At 38.6% G+C, this 6,123-nt stretch overlaps 1 long non-coding RNA gene across 1 annotated transcript; it reads right to left on the bottom strand.

Annotated features, from left to right (window-relative positions):
• Window positions 1–283: 283 nt before the first annotated feature.
• Window positions 284–5,329, bottom strand: LOC125691064 (uncharacterized). The gene is made up of 3 exons (XR_007375902.1): window positions 5,165–5,329; window positions 4,667–4,784; window positions 284–881 (listed from the first exon to the last, which is right to left on the bottom strand). It is a non-coding gene; the product is annotated as an uncharacterized LOC125691064 (long non-coding RNA).
• Between the last annotated feature and the right edge of the window lie 794 nt (window positions 5,330–6,123).

Genomic DNA, 6,123 nt, shown 5'->3' with positions numbered 1-6,123 from the left:
ATATATTTTGAGAGTTACTTTTTTCCCTTGATCCTCCTTAGCAACTTGCACTGCCAAAGTGGGACCTAAAGTTGATGTACTTTAACACCCTTCACTTGGGTGCTTCCTCCATTTTTCCAGGAAGTATTGTAATTTCACCCACATCAGATTTTCCTTGGGCATCAAGGTGACTCTTCCAGCCCCTACATTGCTTCGAGCTTCTGCCTTAAAGATCTTTGTCTTACATAGACAAAAGGTGCCCATGCTGCAAATGGGCCAGCATGAACCCTAAGGCAATATCCACGCTGCTAAGTCAACAGCATCTTTCTGCTTCTCTCCTTATGCTACCACCCCAGGAGCTCTACAGAAGGCCATGAGAGATACTGGACATAAATCACTGCCCAAATCCTGCTCACTTCTTACTGCCAAGAGGGAGATTATGGCAACATGAATGGGTTTCAGTTCCTTTTAGGTACAAAAGATAATACAGGGACAAGACTACTTCCTCAGCTCCAGCAGCAATTTCTGTTGCTTTAATGTGACCATGAAACTACAGCCTAAAGTTCTTAATATTTGTGTGTAAGATCTATCCAGTCAAGGGAGAGGAAGAGGAAGTTGATGAGGCCTTCTACAGACAGCAAAAAGTAATCTCACTATCACAGGTACTTGTTCTCATGAGGGACATTAACCACTCTGGTATTTGCTGAAGAAGCAATTCCACAAGGCACGAGCAGGCCAGTAGGGTCTTGCAGTTCATGAAAGAAAACTTCCAGTGGCAGGTGGTGGAAGAGTCAAAAAGGAGAGAGGTGGGATCTTGTTCTTACAAAGGAAGGACTGGTTGTGAATGTGAAAGTTGAGGCAGCCTTGGATGCAGTGAACACGATACAGTGGAATTCAGGATCCTACATGGAAGAAGACAATGCAGTAAGTAGGATCTTATTTAAAATTCATCTGGACACTTTCCTATGCAGCCTACTATAGGAAAACTGCTTTAGCAGGGTGTTGGACTAGATGACCTTCAAAGGTTCTTCTCAATCTCTACAATTCTGCAATGAGTGTCCATAACTCAGAAATGCCTAGATGGTTATAAGCAACATGATCCACAGCAGGATTTCCTGTTCAGTGATGTCCACACCATTTAAGATAATGGCTGACTGACACATAGATTAAGAAATACAATGTGAAATTCAGTCCTATCTTAAAAAAAAACTTCAAATCTACCTTGAAAATTTCCCATATTCAGTGTGCTAAAGTAGGTGTGCACACAGCTTCATCTCTGAGGCAAAGGAAGTCATTTCCACACACATCTAATCTGGGGCTAGAACTGCTGCTAGATAAGAATAATTCAATCCTCAAGACCTAGTTTTGCAAACATGATTTCTGATTTTCTGCATTGCAGATTGTAAGTATCAGAAGGGAAAACTTTAGAAAGACCGTTGAGTAGCACACACATAGCTTTTGCTTGTAAGCATGAATCACAACTGAAACTGCACATAAGATGTTTTGCTGTACTTTTACACTAGTATCAAAGAAAAAAACAGTGCCATTAGCAACAAAGTGCAAAAAACACCCAACAACCCAGCAAATAAACAAACCAAGTAATAAAAAGCCACCAAAATTGACAGAAAGGTTCCTTTCATTACTTAAATATGGCCCTCTAGCTTTTATGAGATCAAACCTCTTCACACAATTATGGCCTTGATTAAAAGCACGCATGAGTCATTTTTTTTTTTTTTTTAAACACTTTACTCTGATATTGGAAATGCAATTTCAATACATCACAAAAGGGGAGCTTTCATTTCTGTATTACAACAAGCTACTTCATACCCAGCATACACCAAAAAACAAGCATTCAGTGAAAGGATGAAATATGGAAAACAAAAAGGAAGCTACAATTATTGATGTTCTTAGCATGAGATTTGCAAGCAATTCCCCAAAGCCACCCCAAAAGCCTCTAGAGAATGCTGAACAGTTCTTAATGTCTTCCTGCTGAGGGCAAGCATTTGTCCCATCTGCATGATGGATTAGTCCTGTGTCAGCTAATAACTATTTGCTTCATCTAGAAATTAAATAGCTTCTGTTGCAATCACTGGGAAATGTTTCAGAAAAAAAAATATAAGTTTTCGAAGGAGTAAGGGAGGTGGAAGGGAAGAAATGGAAAACCAGAGTAATTCAGACAAAACTTCCCACCCAAATAATAAGAGTTGAGGTTAGACTGGCAAAATGAAAATGAAAAGACAAGGCAAAGCAGGAGGAACAGGCTGGAATAACGGAAGAACACTCTGTATGTAAGTAATGAAGAAAACAACAGCTTTATAAATGCAAGAGGATCACATCTAGGGTTTAAAGCATGCTGACCATTTCAGAGCACCTGCAGGTTAGTAAAAACAGGCCTCAACTCTGAAAGCATTCTTATGGAGAATAATTATAGTCTGTAGACTAGGAACCAAATGGACTCCTTGTATCAGCACTCAAGACTTACACCCCAGGGGCTACTCTTCCCCCTTTTCATTCTGTGTCTGCTTCTCTTCAGGAAAAGCCATTGCCCCAGCCCTGTGCTGGTGAGTGGGGGCAGAGAACGGTGCACGCAGGGGACTGTTTTCACCCAGAGATATGCCTTCCCTGCCTTGTTCCTTGGGTTTTGATGATCCTGGGACATAGCCCAGCCCTCCCAAAGCCAGATCCCTAGCTGATGCTAAGGGGTCACGCGGAGAAATGAAATCAATAGAGAACTGCTCTTTGACTGAACACCACAAAGCTAAAACACAGCATCATATCAGACATGAAAAAAATCACTTCTGTCCCAGCTGAACCCAATACAAATTTGAGATAGGGGTACAATGGAGAAAGCACAATTTCTGCAAGTCCATTGGAGAGTGATACAACTAACTTGAAGAATTTGTACTGCTTAGAGACAGAGTGCACCTTGGACAAAAGTGTAGAGCATTTTACTCCTAGGTGCATGAATTAAGTCCATTTCAATTAGCATATATGTACAAGCAGGCAGAAACAAAACAAAAAAAAAAAAATCAATGCCATTAATCATGTATTAACAAAAGCTAAATTAAAAAAGCAAAGCAAATTGCATGCCTTATGGTAATACAAAGTTGTAGTGACCACACACCCAAAAAAGAAATTAAACCCTTTTCACAGAAATTTTCCTGTAGGGGTCAGTTCTCAAATGTTTAGGAACTTCTGCAGCATCTCAAAGAAATCATTCATGCCTCCAAATTCTTACAATTCACTATATATATAGATATATATACATACACACACACGCAAAGAATGCTCCAAAAGTAATGCCTCCTATTTTATTATGTTGGCCTACAACATAAAAGGCACTTGATGGTGATACAGCTGTAAAGGTTGAACCTTCCCACCATACGTTTTACTGCCATTAGACAGGTAGCAACAGAAGGACAGTCCAGAGTCTGACATGGATATGCATATGAAGCAAAGGGCTGTAATGCAATTCCTCCACGTGGAAAAGGTGGCACATAATGACATTCATCAATACTTAGTGAATGTTTATGGAGACCAAACAGAGGGTGTGAGCACAGTGAGAGGTGCATTTCAGCAGTGGAGACAGTAGGACCCTCCACTGATGCAAGTTTATACAGCTACAAAACGCAAACTTGTGTTTGTCACTGGTGAAAATGCAAAGCTCATGGTAGTGACTGTGCTGAAAAATAGCAGTTTGTAGCTGAGAACTTCCTCTATCAAATGGTGTTATTGTGCCCTTTGTATCTGTTGCAGCTTCCATGGAAATAAAAGGCAGGCTTTACTAACAGAAATATTTACATAGAGATGATACATAAATCAATGGGACGAAGCGAGCATACTAGCAATTGTAGGTTTGGGGTGAGGAGGATACCCCACGTTGTACTCTTCCATACTTAGAATATAAATGCAAGAATGCCTGTGGGACTCAACTGCCTGACTTTGGAAGTGTGTATATGAAATATTTAACTTTCTCTAATGCCATAGCCATAACAATTTTACTTGAAATAGGCTCTGAACAGAACCTTCAGAGAACAGAACTATCTGATAATCAGGTAGCCTGTGCACATCACCAAATAATGGGTTTCTAAAATAATGCAAGAAAACAATTAGTTTGAATAAAGAAAAAAAAATTAAAGCAAAACAAAAATACTATATTTAAATAACCACATTTTTAATTTTACAGCTTATCAAACATACAATTACTTATAAAAACAGCTTTATTGTTTACTTCTTGTTTTCATAGGAAATGAGGAAGATACAATCATTAGTTTTTATCAGGGTTGTTGTTTTCCTTAATATATAAAACAGAAATAATTTCTTATTTAAAAAGACTTATTAACTTAGAGTGAAAATATTGCTCCCTATACCAGGAATGATGTCAGGAAAAAAGAACAGCAGAAGACATATAGCAGAAATCTTTTTTTCATAAACTTTTACTTAATTATCAAAAAAAAATTCATATATTTCATCATTAAAATACATTGGTACAAATAAAGCTGAATTTTTGAAAACAGCCATTTTAAAAGAAATTTATCTCCTAGCAACATTTTAATAGCTTATTTTTTTCTTTCCCCCACATTAAAAAATGATTATAACGTCTCCTGTTGGTCTTTGATCAACAGCTACAGTCCTCTCATCAGTAAATTCCTATTGAAATATGCTTAAAGAGTGTACATGCACATACCTCTGCAGAGCTGTTGAAACAAAACATTCAGTTGCTGCTACCAGAGTGTTTCACTCAGTGTTTGAAAAGTAGTTTCCATCATGTTCTCAGATGATATTATTCCTTCTGTAAATGCTGACTTAAAAACAAACAAACAAACAAAAAAAAAACACTTCACATTTCATTTTCTGAGCATGACCTTTTGCTTACTCAGATAGTATTTTTATTAAAAATATATATTGCCTCTGAACTTTCATTGAGATCAGAACCTTTCTTCAGGGCCTTTTGTCTTTGTTAAGTAACAAAATAAATCAGAAGTTAATTATTACAGCCCAAAGCAGGTGACATCTTTACTTTCCTCAGTTATAATGACTCAAGACAAACTAAGGTTTTTGGCCAGTAGTGCAAATGAGCTGACCCAAAATTGCAGTATCACCAAGAAGAATGCTGAGCTGAATAGCCCTGTTCATGCTCCTGCCTCATTCCCCTCCATATGGGAAAAGATGTTGATGACAGTACCTTCAAATGGAATACAGGAACTACAGAGAAATAACCCATAACAAGAACACACAGAAAAGCAGTTCACCCCTTCCCATGACCAGTGATAGCTCAAGAGGAGAAGAATCTCTATCCAAAAAAGTATTATCCCCTTAGCTGCTAATGATGGGTGAGGAGGAGAGTATCCTGACTCCACCTCTTCCAATCACTGAGGTGCATTGCTTGCACCTGAGCTCCCTGGATTAGCCACACCTTCTCACCTGGTGATCAGGTGACCTGGTGATTGGTTCAGGCTGTGACCTGGCAATTCCACTGCACCCTCCATCTTAATTGCTGAGCTATAGACAGGCTGGGAGGGAAGGCATCTCACAGATGATGTCCCACTGGGAATTATTTTAAAAAGTAATATGATATGTGAAGAAAAGAGAAATAGAGAAAGAAAATTGCAAATCAAAACCAGGAAGTTGCCATTTTATAGATCTTCTTTGATCTCACTTAGAGCCTTTGTGATGCATCTTAAATCATGATTAGAAACAATTTAGGACTTAAAGAAAAATCTTTTCAAGCCTAGATGTTTTTTTCTCCATTGTTGAAGATGAGGGCTCCTGGAACCAGAACCTGCTGGGAAGGTTTCTAGTAGTTCAGCTTGCATTTCTCATAAGAACAAGGGACAGAAACATGGCAGGTCCACAAGGGCATTCTTTAGCAACAGCTATGGATAATGGTGATTCACAATTTTAGACATAAATAATTTTACCTAAGGTGTTCAGCAGGTATGTATGTACCCAGAGCTGCCTGGTAGGAAAGAGTCATTCTTCCCCTAATGTTCCTTGGGAAATGCACTCTTCATACACAGAAAGCATTCCAAAAGAATATTTAATGATTTTAACTAAAGCATTTTCCTTATGCTGTTGAAAAGTCAATCAATGCCAAAATGCAGCCCACACCTCTCCAGCAGCAAGCTACACAGCATCTCCAGG

Source organism: Lagopus muta, chromosome 3 (genome assembly GCF_023343835.1).
Source record: "Lagopus muta isolate bLagMut1 chromosome 3, bLagMut1 primary, whole genome shotgun sequence".
NCBI lineage: Eukaryota > Metazoa > Chordata > Aves > Galliformes > Phasianidae > Lagopus > Lagopus muta.
Note: the sequence above shows the minus strand (reverse complement) of the source record. Positions and strands in the feature narration are given on the sequence as shown.